This window comes from Neofelis nebulosa, chromosome 8, assembly GCF_028018385.1.
Source record: "Neofelis nebulosa isolate mNeoNeb1 chromosome 8, mNeoNeb1.pri, whole genome shotgun sequence".
Classification (NCBI taxonomy): Eukaryota; Metazoa; Chordata; class Mammalia; order Carnivora; family Felidae; genus Neofelis; species Neofelis nebulosa.
In genome coordinates, this window is record NC_080789.1 from 78,332,765 (window position 1) to 78,360,238 (window position 27,474).

The window sequence follows — 27,474 nt, forward strand, 5'->3', positions numbered from 1 at the left end:
GTAATGTCAGGGCTGAGCCTTAAGAAATGGATAGTGAGGGGCACCTGGGTGGTTCAGTCGGTGAAGCATCCGACCAGCTCTGGTCATGATCTTGCGGTTCATGAGTTGGAGCCCTGTGTCAGGCTCTGTGCTGACAGTTCAGACCCTAGAGCCTGCTTTGGATTCTGTGTCTCCACTTCTCTCTGCCTCTCTTCCCATCATGCTCTGTCTCTCTCTAGCTTTCTCAAAAATAGTCAATCTGAGAAGATCAAGACTCCTGGGAATAGAGGAGGTGAAGGCATGAACAAGGCAGAGACCCAAAGAACATCATAGTTTGTGGAAGAATGTATATTCCATTTGTTACACTGGGGTAATGAGCATGAGCCAGATTAAGACTTTGCCATCTTAAAGAGTTTCACCTTTAATATTTTTAGGATAATGGTGGGGAGTCACTAATATTTATTGAGCCACTAATATTTATTGAGCATGGTACTGTTTTACATTTTTTAAAGTCATTTAATGTTTTCAGTGACACAGTAAATAGACACCATTATTATCCCTGTTTGTCAGATGCAAAAACTAAGGCTCAGAGTAGTTAAGTAATTGTTCCAATACTAGGTAGCAACACATGGCAGAACAAGGATTTGAAACAGTCTTTCTTTTTTTTTTTCTTTAAATTTATTATTTCTTTTTGAGAGACAGAGAGAGAGAGAGAGAGTGAGAGAGAGAAAATGAGAACATGAGCAGGGGAGGGGAAGAGAGAGAGGGAGAGAGAAGGAGAAAGGAATTCTAAGGAGGTTTCATGCTGTCAATGCAGAGCCCGACATGGGGCTCAAACCTATGAACTGTAAGATTATAACTTGAGCTGAAATCAAGAGTCAGATGCTTAACTGACTGAGCCACCCGGGTACCCTGAACCGAAGTCTTTTTAACCCCAGAGGTCATGTTCAATAGAAGCACTGTGGAATAATGTCAAGCCCATGTATTTTGAAGGAAGTCATCCAAATACTGTCATCCATTCTTTCTGCCTTGATTTTCAAGTTAGACTTTGAAGAGTCATCCTCAACCTTCCCTCCCCTTGAAAACAGGACACAAAACCCTTTTCATATGATGTGAATCTACTTGAGGAAACATATGTGGAAATAACACAAATGCCAAGTATGGGTAAATCATGTTTTACAAAATTTTTTCTATCCTGCCCTTTGAAGATAATTTCAAAGATGGTAAATATCCAAACTGTCTTTTGCTTTTCACTTACTCCTTCATCAAGCCCTATCCAAAAGGGCTCCACTCTTAAACAGTCAACATTTGAAGATTTCAAAATAGAAAAGAATAAAAAATTAGTGTTTTAAGTGACTTCAAGGGATCAATTTTCAATGTAAAGGAGTAACTCTGAATTTACTAGCTCATAAATTTCTTTTAGGATTTTGTCTGGGAGAATATTTAATTAAAGTACAGTAGACACTTGAAATTTTTAGATTAACATTCATGATGTGAAAAAATCATCAGAAATATCCTTTAAGCAATTTGTAATTTTTCTGAGTCATAATTTCGGGTTTTAAGAGAGCAGGCTGGTCTCAAAGTCCAGAGTTAAGTCTTAGATCAAAAGCTAAACTTCAGGAAATTAATGTCCACATCTTTTTCTAGTATCAAATCGGGATGAACAATGCAGGAATCTTGCATGTCCTAGGATGTCCTAATGGACACTCAGAAGCTTGACTCTCTGTGGAAGACCACAAAATATATTTTTTTCTACAATTCTTGCTGTTCTGTAACTTGTGTTAAAATCTCTTATAGACTTTATATAATAGAATTGCAGGCCTCAAGTTAAAGCACTCCTTTTTCTTTTTTTTTTTAATTTTTTTTTCAACGTTTTTTATTTATTTTTGGGACAGAGAGAGACATAGCATGAATGGGAGAGGGGCAGAGAGAGAGGGAGACACAGAATCGGAAACAGGCTCCAGGCTCTGAGCCATCAGCCCAGAGCCTGACGCGGGGCTCGAACTCACGGACCGCGAGATCGTGACCTGGCTGAAGTCGGACGCTCAACCAACTGCGCCACCCAGGCGCCCCAAAGCACTCCTTTTTCTAGGTAGAATGGAAACCAAAGCTCCAGACTAGCTTAAATTGTAAGTTTCTTGCTAAACTTGAACGTAACTAACTCTCAAGCCATCTACCTTAGGTAACTAGAAATAAACTTTTGCCTTGCGTCACACATTATATTTTTGTTCCTTATAACATAAGGTTTCTGCTAACTACCAGAAAAGGGAGGAAGGTGAGTCATCTCAATTTCTGACTGACCTTTATAGGGGATGGAAAAATTTTTCTCTACCTTTCCAGATTCTTTTGGCTGGTCTATTAATTAAATTAACATAAGACAGATTAACAAGAAATAAACACATTTAATGATGTAGTATAGGGCACCATAAGAATGTGAGACTCATGGGGTGCCTGGTGGCTCAGTCAGTTAAGTGTCTGACTTTAGCTTAGGTCATGATCTCATGGTCCATGAGTTAGAGCCCTGTGTGAGGCTCTGTGCTGACAGCTCAAAGCCTGGAGCCTGCTTCAGATTCTGTGTCTCCCACTCTCTCTGGCCCTCTCCTGCTCATGCTCTGTCTCTCTCTCTCTCTCTCAAAAAAAAAATAAATAAATAAATGTTAAAAAAAAAATTAAGAATGAGAGACCCACAGGCAGTCAGGCAATTGAGGCCTCTCTATGTCATCCTGAGCTAAGAAGAAGGCAGTCAGGGTCTGAGACCTCAAAAGGGAAGAAGACAATTCACAGGAAGATGGTAAGAACAAATGTTTGGTAAACAAACATGGAGAGACAATGGACACAGAGAGTAATCTGATCCACAGGCCCTGACAAACTTCCCCCGCACCCCCCCCTCCCTCCCCGGTTTACCACACCTAGCCCATATTCTTTAGAGTTATCTCAGGTGATAGTTCTCTTCCTAGACCATGCTCTCTATCTAAATTCTTGTAGACAGTTAAGAGGGGAGATAAAAACCTGAGTCTTTTGGACCTTGACTGATTTCAACTCAAAGTAATCCATCCAAAATGGCACGTTTTGGAGAGGCTTATTCTGAACCTCTTCACCTTTCAGCTGGCAGCAAACGCTGTGTTCCCTTTTCTCACCTATTTTCTTGGGTCTTACTGTAAGACCCTGGACAAAGTGTTTAATCATCTTATGATGGCTATTAAGATCAGGAAGAGGTTTTGTTGAATTGAGGTTATTGCAGAAGATAATGTAATGTACTAAGAGATTCATCTAGAAAAATATTTGTAAATGTCTCCAACTCTTAGTCAGACTTGAGATTGGTACACACCCCTCCCATGATGCCAGTGGGGCTTACACTTTCAATAAGAATATTCCATTATTCTCTAGTTTCTATCTTATTTGGATCTTGGTAATTATGATAACTGAAACCAACATATTTCTCTGTTTCTATGTTAAATAATTCTGGAAGAAAGCATTCTTTCCTGCTTTTGTGCTATCAATATTAGGATCTAGCAAAAATAACTTAGCTACTCTCTCCAAGAAATACTTCCCCTTAGAAAATAAAACTATCAAACAACTAAAATAGCCTATTCATCTAGCTGACTCGTTAGTACTTACTCAAGAACATCATCTGGCTCTCCTAAACAATTCAAAACTATAATGGGATACATGTTATCTAATCCCACTCAACTCCTTGTTTTGCCAGACCCACCATAAAATCACCCTGCCCTGGCCTAAAACCTTATAAATATTGTCTCCTGACTTTTGCCTTTTGAGATGCTGTTAGGACTCTGTCAATGTGATGACTTTCCTTATTGTAATAAGGCTAATAAACTTAATTTTGTTTGATTAATGGGGCTTTTAGCTGGTCTTTTAGGAAGTATATTACAAATTAAGGAGCAAAGTCCTGATTTTACCAAGGTAATTTGCTTATATCTCCATTGTTTCCTCTTAAATAAAACACTCTCCTGGTCCTTCTCTCCTGATTTTCATGTTAATCATGCCCTTGCCTTTCTTTATAGCTTTCACAAATTCCTTTTTCTCTTAACAAACAGAGAAGGAAAAAAGCTTTTAATGAGAATTATGCCATAAAGTACCTGGCAATTGTTTCTCTGCTCCCCAGCATTCTCAGCAAGCTAACTGCAGATTCACCTGGTCACTTCATTATTCTGGCAGTAGTAAGGCCCCAAATCCTATGCAATACAATCTTGGGGTGCCATTTGCATTACACTAAGAAAGAATTTACTGATAGTTTTCAGTTGTGAAACACTGAGTGCAGCAAGAACAAAACTATCTAGATAAGAAAAATGCAATGTTGTCACTATTTAGCAAATGCTCACAAGACAGAAAAGAGTGTCTTCTGAGAGTTTTTAAGAACTTCATCTGGGGCAATTTGGAGACATGGTCCTGAAAAACATACACAGGGTTGTAGTGTGCAAGCCTAGGACTGGATATCCAGCAGGAATATGGTCAAGGAGTGGGGAATGTTCTGTATTTTCTATTTCTGCTAACTGTGGTCTACATCTTAAGTCTCAGGAGTAGAGCAAAGCATAACACTTTTGTAAGGTAAAATGAAGATTCTCAGATGATCCAGGCTGCAAGGGAGAAGGGGTAAGAAATACAAAAATGCCATGCATAGACAAGATTCTCACCTCAGGTTAAACATGGCAGTAGGCATCTTGGGGGTGACATTCTCAGCATGTCTGTGTCTCTCCCAATCGGAACCAGTTGCCTTCTACCCTTGGCTCTTGATATTTATTTGTGATTTCCTTTCACTGCCATGACAGGCATTCCCTTTGCCTCTGTCCCATTTCCTATGTTTCATACCTTGTTCTTTCTTAGTTTTCTCATTTTGGTGGCACATATCCTCCAGTGGTTACTTTTTCTTTTTCTTTTTCGTAATGTTTATTTTTGAGAGAGAGGGATAGAGTGCAAGAGGGGAGGGGCAGAGAGAGAGAGAGAGAGAGAGGGAGGGAGACAGGATCCAAAGTGGGCTCTGCACTAACAGCCCAGAATCTGATATGGGGCTTGAACTAATGAACTGTGAGATCATGACCTGAGCTGAAGCTGGACACTTAACCAACTGAGCCACCCAGGCACCCTTCCTCTAGTAGTTTCTTAAGGAAGGGTATATGGAGATTATTTTTATAGTCTTTGCAAAGTTTTCGTTTTTTTTTTTTTAAGTCTTTGCAAGTTTTTATATACACCAGCACTTGTTTGATAATTTGGCTAAATAGAGAGCTCTCTGTTTGGGATAAATTTTCCTTCAGAATTTTTAAAGTACTACTCTAATGTCTTCTAGCATCTCAATGATGGGGTTCTAGACACACAACCCCAACATATGGCACCTTGGCATACTGAATATATTAATTTGGAGTTTGAAAAAACAGTAGAAGCAGGAAGGTCACTCTGACCTCTGTGCTGTCCCCCCCTTGTTTCCTCAAAGGAAGAGATAATTCCTCCATGTGAAAGATACCATCCCTCCACTAGGAGAAAGAGAGGTGTTCTTGTAACCAAAGACAGGACATTTAGGTCCCAGAAGCCTGCATAAATAAGCCTTGTCGCCTATTTACCATTTACTATCCATAACCCAAATTCCTTTGTCTTGTTGTCTCCTCACAAATTTATTGTCCCTTTGTCTAAAAGGTATCAAAACTTCCTGCTCTGGTCACTTCTTCTCGTCTTCGTTCTCTTATGAAGGCTCTTGTATACATGTAAGAATTCTACAAAATTTGTATAATTTTCATCCATTAATCTATGTCACTTTAATTTTTAGACATAACCAAGAACCCGAACAGGGTTAAAGAAAACTTTTTCCTCCCCTATATCACATTGCTGCTGAAAAGCCCAAAGCAATTCTGATTCCTGTTGATCTGCTTTTTATCTCCTATCTCCTCCTGTCCCTTTTCTGGAAGCTTGAGAATCTCCTCTTTTACCTTAAATGTTTTAGATTTCACAATTATATGCTTTGGTGTAGGGCAATTTTTATCTGTTAAAATGGGCTCTTTTGATTTGGAAATTTGTGTCCTTCAGCTCTGGAAATTTTCCTTGAATTATTTCATCATTGATTTCTTCCCTTCTGTTTTTTCTTTCCTGGAAATCCTATTATTTGTCTGCTGAACTTCATAGACTGATTTAATTTTCTTACCTTTTTTCTCCTATTTCATATCTCCTTGTCTTTTTTGTTCTGTGTCTGATTTCTTCAACTTTATCTCTTCAAATTTATTAAATTTTGACTTATTTTTAAAAATAATGTCTTGTTCTAGTTTTAAAAATAAAATATATTCTCTTACCTCTCTCAGGACTGAGAAATGGAAAACTACTGAAACCACAACTTGAAAAACAAAAACAAAAAGCACCAAGACCACATTTTGCAAGACAGACAATTTCAGCAACAGCTCATGGGTTCAGGAAAGATAAAACCACAGACTCTTTCACAAACAGCCTTGCCTAACCTATCAAAGCAGTCAGAGGCTTAACTCACTTGCAAATTCTGACCAATTCTTTCCTGTCATAGCCCTACCCTTCCATCCTGCCCCTCCCCCATTCTTACTAACTTCCGCCTAAAACCATCCTTTGACTAACTCCTCCCCAACAAAACTTTATAAAACTTAAGTGCCAAAGCTTCTCAGAGTCCATTTGACTGATTTCATTAGGCCATTTTCCTTGTCTGGCACATTTCTAATAAATTATGTTTGGTATGTATTGTTGTAATCATAATAGACTTCTTAGGTGGTCTCTTCTGGGAAGTTTTGAACAGAAATTATGTAACATTTTCTTTCTCCAGCATATTGTTTCCTCAACACGTGCTTCTTCTGCCTATTTGGTCTTTACCTTTCATGATAGAGACTTTCTTTAGAGTTCTGGTAATCTTTAGTTTTCTGCTCATGATTGAGGGCAAAAGACAGAAAAGCTGATTGGAAGTTCTGAGTACATGGAGAGCTTTTGTATACTTTGAGTTTACTCTAGGGCCATTTATTTGTTGGGCAATCCTAAATGTCAGTTTCTCTATTTCTTCTCTCTTAGGTTGCACATATTCCCTCAGAGAAAGGTGTGCAATATCCTGCCTAGAGGGTAAAGATACAGCTGCCATGGTTTGGGGGCTGAGTAGTTGATAAAGACTGTGGAGTGGAAGATAGAGTATTAGCACACACAATGCATGTGATTATGTTGCCAGAGAGGAAGACCTCCTTCTGCCCTATGGTCCTTCTAGCTGGACTTAGAATCAAATTGACATGAGACAGATTAACAGGAGAAACTCAAATTTAACAGTTGTAAGTATGGGGAACCCACAGACACGAAATTCCAAAAAACAATATGGCGACATGAAGCCTACATGAATTAAGGTGAGGGGTAGGGTCAGAGGATACAAGTGGGGGAAGGCCATTAGCAGGAAGGTGAAAGAAGATGTTTGTGCAGATAAGTTCCTTAGGTAAAGTGAAGTCTCTGTTAACAGTTCTCTTGCTGGTATAGGCTCTTCTTCACAATGTAAATTTAGGCAGTTGATGAGGAAGCAGAGAGCTTTTCCTGCATCTGTTGGGTTTTGATTACTTTTAACTCGAAATAATCTTTATTCCAAAGTGGCCCATCTTGGGGCACTCTGCCCCTCAATGTAAACCTCCATTTTGCATGGTACTAATGACCTCAATTGTGCCTACTATTCCCCAGTTCACAGACTCATTTTTATCCTCTCCAGATGCTTCCAGCTTCTACTAGAGTCAGGGAGAAATAATCACCCAATAGCATGGATTTAGGGAGAGGATTTTTTCCACTGTTGCCAGAGAATTCAGTTTTCTCAGTTCTTCTAAGTTAGTTTGCAATCAGCTTGCTTTCCAGTTTCCAAAGGTTTATTTTTGTTGTTATTCTCCCTATCTTTGTGCTTTCATGCCTTTTTTTTTTTTTTTAAGATACCACTATTGTAGTTTTAGAGGAGAAATAAAATTAGATTGGTATATTGTATGTATCACTTTAACCTACAGTGCTTCCAATGTTTTTTTTCTTCATTAGCCATGTCGTCTTCCTTTGGCATTTCACCAGAAAAACATTTGTAGAGTCAACCATTTTGTAAAGGCTCATTCACTAATAGCCAAACTGTTTGAGGGAACATGTAGACAGATCATAAGATTAAGCAATAAAATGCTTTGACTACTTATCACTGAAATCTTTTTCATATTCAAAATTAAATCAGTGAATAGTTTAGGGAATGGATGCAGCAGACTTCTCTTTCAAAATCCCCCTTTTTTGCATTTTCTGAATCACAAGTCAAAGTGGTGTTATTTAAGAATGTACTGGGTATGAGGTGGGGGAAGATAAGAAGAAAGAGGAAGGAGAGAGAGAAAAAAGGAAAAAGACGAGAGGAAGAGAAAGGTAATTGTCTGTCTGTAGAGGGTATAGAGGAGGAAAGATATTCCCTCTGCCTTTCTAGGTTCTATAGTTGGATCTATGAAGTAAACTGATAAGAGGAAGACTACCAGGAGAAAGGATATATAAATTTATTGACTTTTAAAGTTACATGCACAGGGAAATTATAGGGAAAAAGGAGTGAATACCCAAAAAAGCAGTGAGATTTAAGAGCTTATATATAGTCTTTTTAAAAAATATATACAGTCTTAATAGGGGAAGGGAAAGGAGGATTAGGCTGCTGAGGGGAGAATAAGTGATTTTTAGGAAACAGAAATGGGTCCTCAGAAGATTATATGGGCCACATGATAGTTTGTGATAGTTTTTTAGTCTCTCCTGTGGTAAGAGCCAATTTTCCCTAGTTGATGAAACTCTAGAGGAAGAGATCTGTGACAACTGAGTTACTTTTGGAGGATCTGTCTATAGGCAGAGAAAGGGAATTTTAAAAAGTTTTGTCCTGCATTTTCTATTTTTCAAGTACCTTCAGCTCAAAATAACACTTATGTCAAAAATGCATATTTTAGGGTTGTATATTCTACCACCCTTCAAGGGCAAACTGGCCTGTCCATAGCCTTCTCATGCTCTCTGGGCAGGGTCATCCATTCTAAGGCCTGGTCTTTAGAAATTAAAATGATGGAAGAGGAGTTAAGATGGCAGATTAATAGGGGGACCTTATGCTTGCCTTGTCCCTCGAACATGGCTAGATAAATATCAAATCATTCTGAACACCCAAGAAATGTATCTGAGGACTGAGAGAACAAACTGCACAACTAAAGAGGGAAAGAGGCTATATAATGGAGGGTAGGAGGTACAGAGACCTGATTGGGGGAGAAAAGAATCATGGGTGTTGAGGAGGGGAGGGAGCCCTGATCACAGAGAGCGGAAAGAAAGAGAGAGAGAATGAGAGAGAACAGTGCACAGGGGATTATGCAAGAAAAGCACTTCCCCAAAACCATTGATTAGGAAAATGAGAGGGACTGTTTATCACGGGTTTTTAAAAGCAGCAGAGCTTGAAGACAGAAATTTTAGACATCCACACTGTGACAGGTGTGGAAGCTGGCAGGCTAAATGGTACTCCTGTGGAGTAGAAGGGCAGTGGGAGTGAACAGTGTGTTTTATGCACCACTTGGGTTTCACTAGGAGAGATAGTTCTCTTTGTTGGAGTGCACTTGGGAGAGCTGGCAAATGGCTCTTAGGGTACAAAAGAGCTGGCAGGCACCACTGCACTGCCCTATTACTTAGCATAGGGAACCTGCTAAGGGCAACTAACCTGGACACTGGCTTTTTGTTGTACATTCCTATAAACTCCAAGCCTCTGTGCATTTGTGCAACTGCCCTTCTGGGACAAACTGGCAGCAGCCATAGCGTGGTGAGTCCCTCCCCCAGAGGATCATCATGGGTCCATGCTGTGCAGGGTCCCTAAAATTTTTTTGAAACTCAGCCAATATGCATGAGATAAAACACAGGGGCACTGTACCATTGAGGGGGCAGATGACCCAGACACAGGGTGAAAGCAGCAATCTGAGAGATGCCAGGGATAAAAGAGGGGAGATAGTTCACTCCTCTCTGAGGGCTTCCTGGACTACAGGCAGGTAAGAACTTCCCTCTGCAGAGATAAGACAGCAGGTTGACACCAGTTTTTATCACCTGCCCATCAGCACAGATGGATTTCAGTGAACAGCACAGTGTCCACAGTGGAGGCTTGAGCTGCTTATACCGAGCCCCACTCCTGTGCTCTTTAGGTGATTTTTTTACTAGAGAGCCTGAGAGCCAGAACAGCAGTGTGCCCCTCTCCCAGAAGTCCAGCACAAACCCCCTGCATGCACCAAGCCTACCAACTATAGGGTGCTTCAAAGCTTCAGGTCTAGTGGAAATAGGATCAGGCTAGTTTTAACAAGCAGACCAAGTACACCTAATTAAAATTCATCACACACTGGAGAAGGTCCAAACACTACCCAATGAGGGAAGGAAAAACTTTGCAGGGAAAGAGCAGCCAAAACACAACAGCAGATTGCACACACCATACACCAGAGACACTTCCTAAAGCACCAGACACTGGACAGTATATAACCTCTTCTTAATAAAGCCATTACTTTCAAGAGAAGGAAACATAATAGGCTTTTCTAACACACAGAAGAAGTCAAAGACCTAAAAAAAATGCCAAAATGGAGGAATTCATCCCAAAAGAAAGAACAAGAAAAGATCATGGCCAGGGATCTACTCAAAATTGATACAAGTAATATCCTTGATCCAGAATCTAAAGCAACAATCATAAGAATACTAGCTGTGCTTGAGAAAAGCATAAAAGACACTGGGGAGTCACTTACTGCAGAGATAAAGACCTAAAATTAGTTAGGCTGAAATAAAAAATGCTATAACTGAGATGCAAAACTGACAGCATGTAATGAACACAAGGATGGAAGGAGCAGAGGAACAAATAATTAACATAGAAGATAAAAATTATGGAAAATAATGAAGCTGAAAAGAAGAGGGAAATAAAAATATTGGATTTTTATCCAATGTATCCATATCCAATGTAGACTTAGGGAAGTCAATTATTCCATAAAGTGTAATAACACTCATATCATTGGAGTCCCAGAATAAGAGAGGGAAAAATGGGCAGAAGGTTTTTTTGAACAAATTGTATCTGAAAACTTCACTAATCTGGGGAGTAAAATGGACATTTAAATCCTGGAGGCACAGAAAGGTCTCATCAAAATCAATAAAGCAGGCTAGCACCAAGGTATATTCTTAGTAAATCTGATAAAATACAGAAATAAAGAAAAAATCCTGAGAGCAGTAAGGGAAAAGAAATCCCTAACTTACAAGGGAGGACAAATAAGGTCATCAGCAGACTTATTCACAGAAGCATGGCAGGCAGGCCAGAAGGGAGTTGCATGATATATTCAACATTCTAAATGGGAAAAATATGCAGCCAAGAATACTCTATATACAACAAGGCTGTCATTCAGAATAGAAGGAAAGATAAAGAGTTTCCCAGACAAACAAAAACTGCAGGAGTTCGTGAGCAATAAACCAGCCCTGCAAGACATATTAAAGGAGACTCTTTGAATGGGAAAAAAAGACAAAAAGCAACAAACATAAAAAGGAACAGAGAAAATATCCAGAAACGATGACTTTACAGGTAATACAATGGCACTAAATTCTTATCTATCAATAATTACTCTGAATATAAATGGATTAAATGCTGCAATCAAAAGACATAGAGTGTCAGAATGGATTAATAAAAACAAGTTATGTGGTGACTGTAAGAGATGTACTTTAAACCTAAAACACTTACAGACTGAAAGTGAGGACATGAAGAAACATTTATCCTGCAAAAAGACATCAAAAGAAAGCTGGAATAGCCATACTTATATCTGACAAACTAGATTTTAAACCAAAGATTGTAACAAGAAATGAAGAAGGGCACTATATCATAATAAAGGGAACCATCCAACAAGATCTACCAATTACAAATATTTATGCCCCTCAACTTGAAACACCCAAATGTATAAATCAATTAATAACAAACATGAAGGAACTTATTGATAATAATACAATAACAGCAGAGGACTTTAACAACCCATTTACAACAATGGATAGTCATCTAAGCAGAAAATCAATAAGGAAACAATGGCTTTGAATGACACACCGTGCCATATAGACTTAATAGATATATTCAGAACAATTCATCTTAAAGGAGCAGAATACTCATTCTTTTAGAGTGCACATGGAATATTCTCTAGAATAGATCACATACTAAGTCACAAATCAGGCCTCAACAAACACAAAAAGATTGAGATCATACCATGCATATTTTCCAACCATGACACTATGATACTTCAAGTCAACCACAAGAAATAATTTAGAAAGACAACAAATACATGGAGGTTAAACAACATCCTACTAAAGAATGAAAGGGTTAACCAGAATACTAAAGAAGAAATAAAAAAATACATGGAAACAAATGAAAATGAAAACACAACCACCCAAAACCTTTGAGATACAGCAAAAGTGGTTATAAGAAGGAAGTATATAGCAATTCAGGCTTACATCAAGAAGCAAGAAAAGTCTCGGGTGCCTGGGTGGCTCCGTCTGTTATGTGTCCAACTGTGGCTCAGGTCATGATCCCATGGTTCACGAGGTTGAGGCCCACATTGGCCTCTCTGTTGTCAGCATGGAGCCTGCTTTGGAGCCTCTGTCTCCCTCTCTCTCTCTGCCTCTTCCCCATGCGTTCTCTCTCTCAAAAATAAATAAATATTAAAAAAGAAAAGAAGAAGCAAGAAAAGTTTCAAACATACAACCTAATCTTACACCTATAGAAGGTAGGAAAGGAAGAGCAAATGAAGGCTAAAACCAGCAGAAGAAGGGAAATAATAAAGATTAGAGCAGAAATAAATGATACAGAAACAAACAAAAAAACAGTAGAACAGATCAACAAAACTAAGAGCCGGGTCTTTGAAACAATGAGTAATATTGATAAACCCCTTGCCAGGCTTATCAAAAAGAAAAGAGAAAGGAGATAAATAAATAAAATCACAAATGAAAAAGGAGAGATCACAACCAACACCAGAGAAAGACAAAAAACTATAAGAGATTATTATTAAAAATTATATGCCAACAAACTGAGAAATCTGGAAGAAATTGATAAATTTTTAGAAATATATAAACTACTAAAACTAAAACGGGAAGAATAAAAAACTTGAACAGACTGATAATCAGCAAAGAAATTGAATGAGTAATCAAAAATCTCCCAATAAGCAAAAGTCCAGGGACTGATGGCTGTCGTAGACTCTAGGTCTAAAGTTCTTTCTTGTCTACCAAGAAAGCAGGACACAGGATTAAAATGCGAGAGATGGCTAATGTCCGGGAAAAGACAAGAGCCCTGAATAAGGGTCCTTGCCCCGTATTTATTAAGATCAGAAGGCTTACAAACGTGATGGGCGTGTACAAAGAGACAATGAATCAGTGAACATTAACTCATGAGCATGAGGGAAAAGGGGTTTTGAAGATATATGGTATTTGGTGTTTGGGTCAATATAAAACAAAATCCTGGCGCTGGGCAGATGGGCAGATGGTTGTTAACAGCAGACAGGAGGTGCCATGTCTGTTTATCTTAGCTAGCCTAGGGGATAAGACAGATAGAGGAAATAACCTCAGGGTTAACAGGGCACCTTTTCTTCTGCTAATCAGCTCTGCTCTGGGCAGCATGGCGGTCTATAGCCCTATATACCTGTTCATCTAATTTGGTCCTTCCATCCTGTGAGAGCAGCTTTCTGCTATAGTACTAAATTGGGGGCACTTTTGCCCTGAATGCCTAATCTTGCTTACCTCATAAACTGTTGTATTGGGGCCTTTGCCCTTCTGTATTCTGGGGCCTTTGCCCCTCCCTCTCTATTCTGGGGGCCCTGGCCCCTCCCTACTTTACTCTGGGGGTCTTGTGTTGTTTACACAAGATTGGGTGAGAGCATCCTATGGCTTTGTAATTCTTTATGACTTGTTAACCCATTGGTGTAAACCCAGGGAATTTCTAAGCTTATTCCCCACAATGGCTTTCCAGAGAAATTCTATCAGACATTTGTAGAGGAGTTAATACCTATTTTCCTAAACTGTTCCAAAAAATAGAAATGGAAAGTGCCAGGAGCCAATCCATCCAGCCTTCCTGATGGCACAGCCCGGTGGTTGGCGGAAGGGCAATGCATAGTGACCCTCTGAATGGGAAGCTACTGGTATCCCCCCTGTTACTCATCTTGGCCATCCCCATGGTCCAGTTGGCACTGATGATTCAAAATAAACCCATGGGGGCAAACTCGGGGATATTTTCTGGGGAAGACCCCCAGGAAAAACTCCCTCTGGGAAAAAACCATGAGAATCCAAAGATGGATAATGAAACCTCATATCCAGCTGGTGCCATCCCCACCTGTCCATCCCCTACCTAAAGGAAGGATAGCCCCCTATATTTCCCAGCCAAGGAGGGGGGACAAATGGTTTCAAAATCCCCACTCTGGCAACAAAGGAATGTATCTATGATTACAAGTTACTCCAACCCCTAGGCCCACTTAGCCCCCAGGAGGCATTCCAGATGCTAATTGGACCTGGTGGGTTAAGGTACAGGATGGTTCATTAGTTCCTAGGTATACATTGTCTCTGGGAAAGCATAAGTCGTGGGTTCCCAGGGCCCTCTTGGCTCCCTCCTGGCACCCCAGACCAAAGCGAATACTTTTGTTCCTTGTACTGCAAATGGTTCAAAGGAACAATTAAGAAGTCATGTCCCTGTAAATGTTCCACTTGAGGTGTTGAGAGCTAGATGACCTTTCATGAAAATAGCAAAGCAAACGCTTTATAGACTATAAATAAACGTAGATACATAGTGAAAGTAGTATGAAGAAATTAATCAATAAGCAAAGGGCAGAAGGGAATGTTACAAAGAAATAACCATGAAGTTCCTTAATGGGTGGTTACACAAAGGAACATTTTTAGAATTAGGTAATGCCAAGAAACATAGATGATGCACACTACAAGGAAATTGCTAACAAATATAATGCCACGTTTGCCACAATAAAGCGGCCAGTCTAACACATTGCTGTTATCTGTGTCCATTTGTCAATTTGCCGACACCGTTCATCCTTCGGGAATTCCTGGACCTGCTGGGGCCGGACTCCGGCAGGAAAGAAAACTTTCAAACTCATTCTATGAGGCCAGCATTCTCTTGATTCCAAAACCAAAGTTTCCATTAAAAAACAGAACTAGAAGCCAATATCCCTGATGAATGTGGATGCAAAAATTCTCAAGGCAAACAAACAAACAAACAAACAAAAAAACACCTGGCAAATCAAATGCAACTGTACATTAAAACAAGTATTCACCACTATCAAGTGGGATTTATTCCTGGGCTACAGGGATGGTTCAATATTCACAAATCAATCAACGTGATATACCATATTAATAAAAGAAAGAATAAGAACCATATGATCCTCTCAATAGATACAGAAAAGTCATTTGACGAAGTACAGCATCAATTCTTGATAAAAACCCTCAACAAAGTAGGAATAGAGGGAACATAGCTCAACATAATAAAGGCCATATATGAAAGACCCACAGCTAATATCATCCTCAATGGGGAAAACGGAGAGCTTTTCCACTATGGCCAGGAACAAGACAGGGATGTCCACTCTTATCATCATTATCTAACATTGTACTGGAAGTCCTAGCCTCAGCAATCAGACAACAAAAAGAAATAAAAAGCATCCAAATTGGCAAGGAAGAAGTCAAGCTTTCACTATTTGCAGACATGATAGTTTATGTAGAAAACCCAAGAGACGCCATTAAAAATTGCTGGAACTTATAGATGAGTTCAACAAAATTTCAGGTACAAAATCAATGTACAGAAATTGGGGCACCTGGGTGGCTCAGTTGGTTAAGTGTCCAACTTTGGCTCAGGTCATGATCTCACTGCTCGTGTGTTGAAGCCCTGCATTGGGCTCTGTGGTGACAGCTCAGAGCCTGGAGCCTGCTTCAGATTCTGTGTCTCCCTCTCTTTGCCCCTCCCCTGCTCATGCTCTGTTTCTCTCTTTCTCAAAAATAAATAAACATAAAAAAATCAATGTACAGAAATCTGTTGCATTTCTATATACCAAAATGAAGCAGCAGAAAGAGAAATCAAGGAACCAGTCCCAGTTACAATTTCACCAAAAGCTACAACATACCTAGGAATAAAGCTAACCAAAGAGGAGAAGATCTGTACTTTGAAAACAGTCATGGATTGGAAGAACAAATATTATTAAAACGTCTGTACTACCCAAAGCAAACCCCACATGTAATGCAATCCCTATCAAAATACCACCAGCACTTTTCAGAGCTTGAACAAACAATTCTAAAATTTGTATGGAACCACAAAATTCCCCAAATAGCTAAAGCAATCTTGAAAAAGAAAAGCAAAGCTAGAGGCAACATAATTCCAGACTTCAAGCTATTATTACAAAGCTGTAGTGATCAAGACAGTATAATAGTGGCACAAAAACAGACATTCAGATCAATGGATCAGAGTGGAAAACCCAGAAATGGACCCGCAACTATACGGTCAACTAACCTTTCACAAAGCATGAAAGAAATCGACTGGCAAAAAAAGACAATCTTTTCAACAAATGGTGTTGGGAAAACTAGACAGCAATATGCAGAATGATACTGAACCACTTTCTTACACCATACACCAATATATATTCAAAATGGATGAAAGACCTAAATGTGAGACAGGAATCCATCAAAATCCTAAAGGACACAATTGGCAGAAAACCTCTTTGATCTTGGCCATACCAACTTTTTACTACATACGTCGCTGGAGGCAAGGGACACAAAGGCAAAAATGAACTATTGGGAACTCATCAAGATAAAAAACCTCTACACAGGGGGTGCCTAGGTGGCTCAGTTGGTTAAGCGTCTCACTTAGGCTCAGGTCATAATCTCACAGTTTGTGAGTTTGAGTCTTGCATTAGGCTTTGTGCTGACAGCTCAGAGCCTGAAGCCTGCTTCAAATTCTGTGTCTCCCTCTCTCTCTGCCCCTGCCCCACTCCCACTCTGTCTAAATAAATAAATAAATAAATAAATAAATAAATAAACAAACAGTTTTTAAAAATTAAAAAAAGACTTTTCAAAGCAAAGGAAACAATTTGCAATATATTTGCAAATGATATATTGGATAATGGGTTAGTGTTCAAATCTATAAAGAACTTACCGAACTCAACACCCAAAAAACAAATAATCCAGTTAAGAATCGGGCAGAAGCCATGAAGAGACATTTTTCCAAAGAAGACATACAGATGGCTAACAGACACATGAAAAGATGCCCAACATCATTCATCATCAGGGAAATACAAATCAAAACTACAATGAGACATCACTTCATACCAGTCAGAATGGTTAAAATTACCAACAGTGGGATGAGAAATAGGTCCTGGCGAGGATGCAGAGAAAGGGGAACCCTCTTAGACTATTGGTGGTAATGCAACCTGGTGCAGCCAGTCTGGAAAACAGTATGGAGGTTCCTCAAAAAGTCTGAAATACAATTACCCAAGACTCAGCAATTGCACTATTAGGTATTTACTCAAAGGATATAAAAATACTGATTTGAAGTGGCACAACCATCCTGATGTTTATAGTAGCATTATGAATAATAGCCAAATTATGGAAAGAGCCCACATGCCCATCAACTGATGCATGAATACAGAAGATGTAGTGTATATATACATATACAATGGTATATTACTCAGTCATCAAAAGAATGAAATCTTCCCATTTGCAATGGCATGGATGGATCTAGAGTATTACGCTAAGTGAAATAAGTCAGAGAAAGACGACACCATTTCACTCATATGTGGAATTTAAGAAATAAAACAGATGAACCTAGGGGAGGAAGAAAAAAAAAGAGGAAGGCAGACTATAAGAGTCTTCACTAGGGAGTACAAACTGAAGGTTTATGGAGAGAAGGTAGGCAGGGGATGGGCTGGCTAAATATATGATGGGTGTTAAGGAGGGCACTTGTGATGAGTACTGGGTATTACACGTAAGTGATGAATCACTAAATTCTACTCCTGAAACCAATATTACAGTATATTTTAACTAACTAGAACTTAAATAAAAACTTGAAAAAAAAGAAATTAAAATGGTAAGTATACATTTACTGCACATTTACATCACAACCTCAAGAAGTTCATTTATCCATTCTTTCATAAAGGAATTAATGTTGATTATGTGTCGTCCTCTATGCTGTGTGCTAAGGATACAAAGGTGAAAAAAAAAGACATAATCCTAGCTTTATGGTGCATATGATCTATATGTAGAGATACCTGCTTTTATATTTATTTTATAGTGATAATAATACCATCAATGAGTATATCAGATGTTACTCTGAAAGCACATTACCTGGTTCTCAGTCAAGTCAAACAGGTATAAAATCCTCTCTTGCATGCCTTTCAGATTCAATGAGAATTTCATGTGCTTCAGCTTCTTTTTTATAGATGCCTCACAGCTCAAGATGGTCAAAAATATGCCTCTGCACAGAGAATGAAATAACATTCATTAGATGTCTGCTTTCTTTTCCAATCATGTCCTTCTGAGATTACCTCTTGCTGATTTTTTTTTTTTTTCTAAAGAGAGCATGCATGTGAAGGCAGAGAGAAGGAAAGAGAGAATCCCAAGCAGGCTCCACACTGTCAGCCCAGATTCCTACTTGGGGCTCAATCTCACGAAGCTTGAGATCACACCCTGAGTGAAAATCAAGATTCCAGCACTTAACCGACTAAACTGGGCGCCACCCAGGCGCCCTACCTCTTGCTGATACTGGAGTTGGGGCATTCCTAATTTTTTTTCAATATTTACGACACGCAAAAATGTATAAAGAATAACTCAGCAGGCACAGGACTACCACTATCTAGCTGCTGAAATAAATAACTGCCAATGCATTTAAGTCCCTGGTTCATATACCTCCCCACTTTTCCCCCCAGAATGAAGCACTACCTTGAAGGTAGTGGGTTATCATTTCATTAAGTACATGTTTAATTTCACAGTTTATACATGTATCTTTAAGCAAAACATAGAATTGTTTTGTGTGTTTTTTACTGTATGTACTGGTATCATATTACACTTATTACATCACAGCTTATTATTTTGAATGAACATTATATATATATATATATATATATATATATATATATATATATATATATACCTAAAGATGAAACTTCATATAAACTCTAAGAACATCTTCAAATTTACTATATAGTATCAATATATCTTTCAATATTGCTTTAGCAATTAGCAATCCTCATTACCCCAACAATATATAAATTCCTGTTGCTTCACAATGTACTCCACATTTGGTATTGTCCAACTTCAAATTTTTTGTGACAGTGGGTTTAAAAGTGAATCTGGGGGCGCCTGGGTGGCTCAGTCGGTTGGGCATCCGACTTCAGCTCAGGTCATGACCTCACGGTTCGTGAGTTCGAGCCCCGCTTCCAGCTCTGTGCTGACAGCTCGGAGCCTGGAGCCTGCTTTGGATTCTGTGTCTCCTTCTCTCTCTGTCCCTCTCCTGCTTGTGTTCTGTCTCTCTCTGTCTCTCAAATATAAATAAATGTAAAAAAGAAAAAAAAGTGAATCTGATTGCTGCTTTGATTGATATCTCCTTGCTAATCAATGAAAACCTTTTCATATATTTATTGGCTATTTACATTCTCTATTTTTGTGAGTTGCATATGTGTAAGAGTGTAAGTTTCGTGAGGAGAACTTTGTATCCTCAGTGAGCAATGTCTAATACATTGTAGATATTAAATATATATATTTAAAAATATTTTGCTTACAAGTATATATAAATTTATTGCATACTGTAGGGAAGAAAAATTTTCCTTGAACCTCTTACTATTCCTGATTGGGTCTTAAATTTAAACTAACAAAAAAAGATCAACAGGAGAAAAAGCATACAAATTTAGTTAATAAAAGTTTTATATGACATGGGAGTCTTCATAAGAAAATGAAGACCTGCAGAAGTAGTTAGACCTGAGTACTTTTATGCTAGGTTTGATTGAAGAATAGGCAATGGAGGAATATGATAAATTGTGGAGGTTATATGATAGGTTAAGGAGTATGAAGTAACTGCAATAAACTGGGGGACACTTAGCAATCCCTGTTTGTTGACATTCTTCTTGGTGTCCCTTTGTCTTTGGAGATAAGGATGCTCCTTTCCTCTAGGTATAGGGAGGGCACCTCTCACATGAGGACTTTATGATCTGTTTCAGGAAAGAAAGGGAAGGGAAGGAAGAGGTCAGGGTAACTTTCTTGCTTCTGCTGTTTTTTCAAACTCCTTCAGCTTAAAATAGTCAATATGCCAAATTGCCATATTTGGGGATAGTATGTCCTAAACCTTATCAATATGTTTATAGCATACATTTTTAAAAATTATCTTTTTCTTAATAATTTGTTAGATATTTTAATATATTTTGAATGCTAATCTTTTATGGGTTACATATGTAGCACATATCTTCTTTCAATTTGTGGCTTGCCTTTTCCTTTTTTTTTTTTTTAAAGTGACTCAGTGCACAATTTTTCATATTAATACAGGTTTCTATTTAACATGTAAAAGTCAAGGGTGGATATTCCAACTTGCCAGGTAGCTCTAGTCCTTGTAGTCATTAAGGAGTCCAGGTTTCTTCCAATTTTAGTCTAAGCCACTTCCTAGGACTTTGATTCAGTTTTTGGTTCAAGCAAGGTTGCAGCTATAGTCCTATTTCAGCTAGGAGGAAAAGGTAAGACGAAAGTGGAGTGGGCACACATGCCCTGCTAAGGAAGGACATTGTATTTATACTGTCTGCTCTTCAGTTGGGGAGAACTTATTCACATAATCATATCTAACAACAAAAGAGGGAGAAACATAGTATCTAGCTAGACAGCTACATGCCTCTTCCCCTTAGAAAAGGTGGAGTAAGATTGTACATATGTACATATGTATGTATGTATGTATGTATGTATGTATGTATTTGTAAGTAGGTTCCATACCCAACACAGGGTTCAAGTTCATGATCCTGAGACCAAGAGTTGCATGCTCTACTGAGCCAGCCAGGTGCCTCCTTTTTTTGTTTTTGTCTTTGTTTTTGTTTTAGGGGGAACAGATTTTAATGTACATTTGACAGTTTTACTTTCCCTCTTTTTCTTTTACTTGGAAGAGCTTGTATGGTTACAATGATCTCTCCCTTAAAGGTCTAATATAACTGACACAGAAAATCTTAAGGGTCTAATTTTTTTTCATGGGAATGTTTTAAATTCATTATTGGAAGTACTTTACTGGTGATAGAACTATTTAGGCTTTTTATTCTTCTTGAGTAAGTCTTGGTATATTATATTTTTCTTAAAAATCTGAAATTTTGATCTAAATTCTCAAATTTATTAGTATAAATTTATTTGTATAATTACTATTTATGCATTATATTAACATTTGCTAAATCTGCTATTACATTTCCCTTTTTTCAGATCCTAATATTATGTGTGGCCTTTTTTTTTTTAATCTCAGGAGAAGTTTGTTTTATTGGTATTTTCAAATAACCAACTTTTGGCTTTGTAGATTCTTATTGTGTCTTTGCTTTCTAGCTTCTTATTTTCTGCTCTTTTTTACTTTCTTGTTCTTCTTCTTCTTCTTCTTTTTTTTTTTTTTACACTTATTTACTTTTTGAGAGACTTAGAGAGACAGAGCACAAGTTGGGGAGGGTCAGAGAGAGAGAAGGAGACAAAGAATCCAAAGCAGGCTCCAGGCTCCGAGCTGTCAGCACAGAGCCTGACGTGGCTCGAACTCACAAACCCTGAGATCATGACCTAAACCCAAGTCAGATGCTTAACCGACTGAGCCACCCAGGCGCCCCTACTTTCTTCTTTTGTTTATTAAATTGTTCTTTTGTTTGCATCTTAAGCTTGTTAATTTCCAGCCTTTCTTATTTCCTAATATAAACATTTAAAACTAAAAAATTTTCTGTATGTGCTGCTTCAGATTACAGTCCAGAGGTACTGTTATTTGGTATTTACATTATCACTCAGTTTAGGATTTCTTCATTTCTATCAAGATTTCTGCTTGGTTCCATGGGTTATTTAATGTTACACTTTTATTTATTTAAGGTGTTTATTTTATTTTACTTATTTATTTATTTAGAGTGTGTGTGTGAGTGGGCGAGAGGGGCAGAAGGGGAGAGAGAGAGAGAGAGAGAGAGAGAGAGAGAATCTTAAGCAGGCTCCACACTCAGTGTGGAGTCCAATCTGGGGCTCCATCCCACAATCCCAGGATTATGACCTGAGCCTAAATCAAGAGTCAGACGCTCAAGCGACTAAGCCACCCAGACGCCCCTAATTTTACACTTTTAAATTACCAAATAAAATTTATGTTACCTTTTTAAAAATTAATTAATTACATTACAGTCAGAGGTTGTGCGCAGTAGACTATTCTGAGTACAAGGCATTGTTACCGTCCTTTCTTACTCTAGCACCTTTTCCTTGAACTAAACTGTCCTTCTTAACTTTCTCTTCCTTTAGGATAAATTTCAGAAATTTGTCTTCTCCTTACACCTGGTCATTAGCCCAAATGACATACAACACTTGCTTGAATCCTAGAGTGAGTGGAGCATAGACTCAAACTCCAACTCATGCCACATACGTAATTTTAGCCTGCTATATCGTGCATTACTTGTAATACTAGTAGATAGCGTTTACTGAAGCATCACTATATGCTCGGTATAGGACTAAAAATCTTACACACATTATCTTATTTAATTATCCCAACAGTACCATTATTAACTCCCATTTTGCAAACAAGACAATTGAGAAACAAAAAAATTGAATAACTTTTCTCAGATCACACAGGTTCAAGTGGTAACATCAAGAGAAGAACCCAGTGTTGTTGGACCCCAGAGCCTATGCTATCTAAGCACTCAAATGAGATTTGTTGAACAAAGAATTCCCCCTTTAAGTAGTTTATGGCCAAAACGAAGTTTATTACCACTGAGTCATGCATTCACATAATTCTTTATTATCACTATACATAAAACACTCAATGCTTGTTGAAAACACTTAGAAATTTAGGATTACTTCTTTTTGGACTATTTCAAGTCATCTATGAAGCAACAATATGAAGAAGTAAAAGAGTTGTTACCTATCTTTTAATATCAGCTGTTTGGGAGTTACTTGTTTTTCTGAAAAACCAATAGACATCCTCTGACCACATCCTTCTTCAAAATGTCCCCTGTTAATGCTGTTACAGCTCAGGCACTTGTAAATTTTCTAAATTGTTTAAGATAATTTACAATCTTCCTTAAAAGTTAATTTCTTTTTTGTCATTTCTTGTCACATAATGTGTCTTTTTCTTCATTATATATATTTCCACAATTAATTACATATTTATTTTAAAATTTTTATTGCATATATATGTTCATATGTATAAAATTAAAAAACAAGAAAAAATTAAATACATGTTATGGAGTTTATTACTCATTTTTAAAAGTTTGTGAGATTTTTCTTTTTTGTTGCTTCCTTCTTGAACTTAATGACAACAAGCAATATTTGAAATTACCTTTTGATTTTAATTATCCACTATTTCTGCCATAAAATGAAAGAAAAACTTATGTATTAGTTAAAATAAAAGTGCTATAATGATTATCTACATTTTTTATTGTGATAAAAATACATAACACAAAATTGATCACTTCAGCCATTTTTTTTACCATTTATTTATTTATTTATTTATTTATTTATTTATTTATTTATCTTGAATCCAAGTTAGTTAACATATAGTATAATAATAATTTCAGGAATAGAATTTAGTGATTCATCACTTACATATAACACCCAGTGCTCATCTGAGGTGTCCTCCCCAATGCCCTCACTCCTCTAGCCCCTCCCCACATCCAACACCCTGCCAGCAACTGCCGCCTTCCAGCAGCAAACGGAAGAAGAATGAGGCACAAACAAGTCAGCTGCAAGAGAAAGGGAACAGGGGTCGACAGTTGGAAGGACTGTAGCCCGGAACAACTCCTCATTCCCATATTTATTGGGGAAATGATATCAATCATCAAAAGACATCAAGATTCATTACATTGTTCAAAGAGTGTTTTCAAGAGAAAAACAGAACTTGCTTAAGCATGTAGTGGGAGTAACTTATGGTTGAGCAAGCACAATCAATGAATCTTATCAGATCCATTGCAGGTGGTCATGGTCTCTGGGGAAGCAGAGAAGTACAAACAAAAGAAGCCGGCAGCCTTCCACCCTGAGCGGGCCAGGCGTTCCCAGCTGCTCCGCTTCCGTGAGGTACATAAGCCGCCTCTCCAGAGAGACCTTTCAATATTATATTTTCTCAAGGCTATGTTATTTATGACATAGCTCTGCATAATGTTTTTCTTTAATCATCACATTGTTGTCAGGGGCCATCACAAGCAACCCTCAGTTTGTTCTCTGAATTTGAGAGTCTCTTATGGTTTGTTTCCCTCTCTGTTTTTATGTTATTTTTTGCTTCCCTTTCCTTTTGTTCATCTGTTTTGTATCTTAAATTCCACATGAGTGAAATCATATGATATTTGTCTTTCTCTGACTGACTTATTTAACTTAGCATAATACACTCTAGTTCCATCCATGTTGTTGCAAATGGCAAGATTTCATTCTTTTTAATTACCGAGTAATTTTCCATATATATATGTAAATATATATATATAATATATATATATATTTACATATATATGTGTATATATATATATTTACATATATATGTATATATATATTTACATATATATGTGTATATATATACATATATATATATATATATGTATATATATACCACATCTTCTTTACCATCAGTTAATGGACTGATGGACATTTGGACTCTTTCCATATTTTGGCTGTTGTCGATAGTGCGGCTATAAATATTGGGGTGCATGTTCCAATTCAAATCAGCACTCCTTTGGAGAAATACCTAGTGGTGCAATTGCTGGGTCATAGGGTAGTTCTATTTTTAATTTTTTGAGGAACCTCCATACTGTTTTCCAGAGTGGCAACACAAGTTTGTAATCCTACCAGCAGTGCAAAAGGGTTCCTCTTTCTCTGTATCCTCGTCAACATCTGTTGATGCCTGAGTTGTTAATTTTAGCCCTTCTAACAGGTGTAAGGCGGTATCTCATTATGGTTTTAATTTGTATTTCCCTGATGATGAGTGATATTGAGCATTTTTCATGTGTCGGTTGGCCATCTGGATGTCTCTTTGGAAAAGTGTCTATTCATGTCTTTTGCCCATTTCTTCACTGGATTATCACTTTAGCCATTTTTAAGTGCAAAATTCAGTAGCATTAAGTGCCTTCTTAGTGTTGTACAACCATCACCACTATCCATCTCCAGAACTTTTTCATCATCATAAACAGAAACTGTACCCATTAAATAATAGTTCCCCATTAACCCCTTCCCCAGCTGTTGGTAACCTCTATTCTACTTGTACCTATTCTAAGTGCCTCATATAAGTGGAATCAGACAGGGGACCAGGGTGGCTCAATTGGTAAAGCGTCCTACTTCAGCTCAGGTCATGATCTCATGGTTTGTGAGTTTAAGCCTCACATTGGGCTCTGTGTGAACAACTCAGAGCCTGGGGCCTGCTTCAGATTCTGTGTCTCTCTCTCTCTCTCTGTCTACTCCTCCCCCACTCACACTCTGTCTCTCTCTCTCAAAAATCAACACAAAAAAAATTTTAAAAAATAAGTGGAATCAGACAATAATTGTCTCTCTGTGTCCAGTTTACTTCACTTAGCACAATGTTTTCACGGTTTATCTGCATTGCAGCATGGATCAGAATTCCATACTTTTTTAAGGCCAAATAATATTCCCAGGATATATATCACATTTTGTTTATCCATTCATTTATTGATGGATTTTTAGGTTGCTTCCACCCTTTGGTTAATGTGAATAATGCTTCTATGAAAACTGATATACAAGTATCTGTTGGAGTACTTGCTTTCAATTCTCTTGATTGTATACCTAGGAATAGAATTGCTAGATCATGTGGCAATTCTACGTTTAACTCTTTGAGGAACCACCAAACTGTTTCCACAGCATTAAATCATTTTATAGTCCCACCAGCAATGCACAAGAGTTTCAATTTCTCTCTATCCTTGCCAATATGTGTTATTTTCACTTTTGTTTTGTATGGTAATAGCTATCTTAGTGCGTGTGAAGTGGTTTCTCAATCCAGTTTAACTGTCTACATGTAAAGTCTCATTTAAGAGGTAAGGGAATTGAAATTAGGAGCAACAAATAGAATGGCCCAAATACAGTTAGTAGATGGTAAAGGAGAAACTAAAGTCAGGGTTTCCTAACCCGAACAAGGGCTTTTCCTTCTTCCACAATCTTGCCTTATCATTTTCTATCTGTTTGGCTCTTTCTATATTTTGTCTGACTTACATTTAGAGATGAAACAGGGTAGTGTCCATGTAGTATTTTGTCTAAGTTTATGAGAGTGTTGATTTTGCAGGCCAACACAATAAAGTAGCAAGAATTTTCTATGGCTCAACTCACTATTGAAACATGTTCCTTTTATCATAAAGGGGATGTTAGGGGGCGAAGAGTAACATTTCAGAAGATATCTACAAATACATTGAAAGAAAAGTTGTTTGATGGACTTTGGAGGGTGAAGAAATTGAAGACTTTCTGGATATATGGAGTAGTCCATAGTTCTTTTAAATTTGGATTGCATTAGAACTCTATCCATGTATACTTTAAAATATGTTCAACGTATTTCCTTCTAATTCTAAAGACCCTTAAACTTGATCATATCCTAAGACACATAAATGTCTATTTTGTTGAATTTTAAAGACCTTTAGGCTTAATGTAAGCCAGCATCATTTTTATATTCTCAGAACCACCCAATTTTTATTCATATTTAAATGATATATGAGGAAAAAAGGGTTGTTGTGTAGCAGGTCAGCAATTAATTCTCTTTTGTTACTGGGAGGCACTTCTGGGAAAGAAGGAGAGGAGGAGATCTGATATAGTTTTCTTGTGAATATTCTAATAAATAGACCTCCTGGCAAAGAAGCTAATGGTACTTGCTAGCTGAAGAGTCCTTATGTATGAAATGCTTTTAGCAGAATGCATCTAGTTGACCAGGACTGTTATGGTAACTAACTTGGAGTCTATGAATTTATAAGTCTTCCTGTAAAATGTCATGTAAACTAGGCAACTATCTGAGTATAAAATGGATATTTTGTGACTAAAATGTTGTGGGTTTGTTTTTGTTTTTGTTTTTTGTTTTTTTTCATGTCACCTGAACACGTTGCTTAGAAACCTCACATGCTAATCTTGGCCAGAGCTATATTGATCTGAGGGATGGGTCTCAGATCTGTCCCTACCTCACCAGTGCTTTATGACTACTTATATCCTTGAAATTAGAGGAAAGCTTAATATTAGAGAAGCCTCTTGTTTGATGAGTTTGATTTGTAGTCTGATCCTTTGTGCTATCCCAATATGTGAATTTTGGATGTCATCCATAGCTTTTCTGATTCATAGCCATATCATATATAAGATACATCCAAATGA

General features: G+C 37.8%; 1 long non-coding RNA gene across 1 annotated transcript in view; it reads right to left on the minus strand.

Moving 5' to 3' along the window:
- LOC131519792 (uncharacterized) overlaps nucleotides 1–27,474 on the minus strand; it is a 47,836-nt gene that overhangs the window by 11,660 nt on the left and 8,702 nt on the right. Inside the window, exon 2 of the long non-coding RNA XR_009265798.1 lies at nucleotides 18,301–18,430. This is a non-coding gene — a long non-coding RNA (uncharacterized LOC131519792). The remainder of the gene's footprint in view (nucleotides 1–18,300; nucleotides 18,431–27,474) is intronic.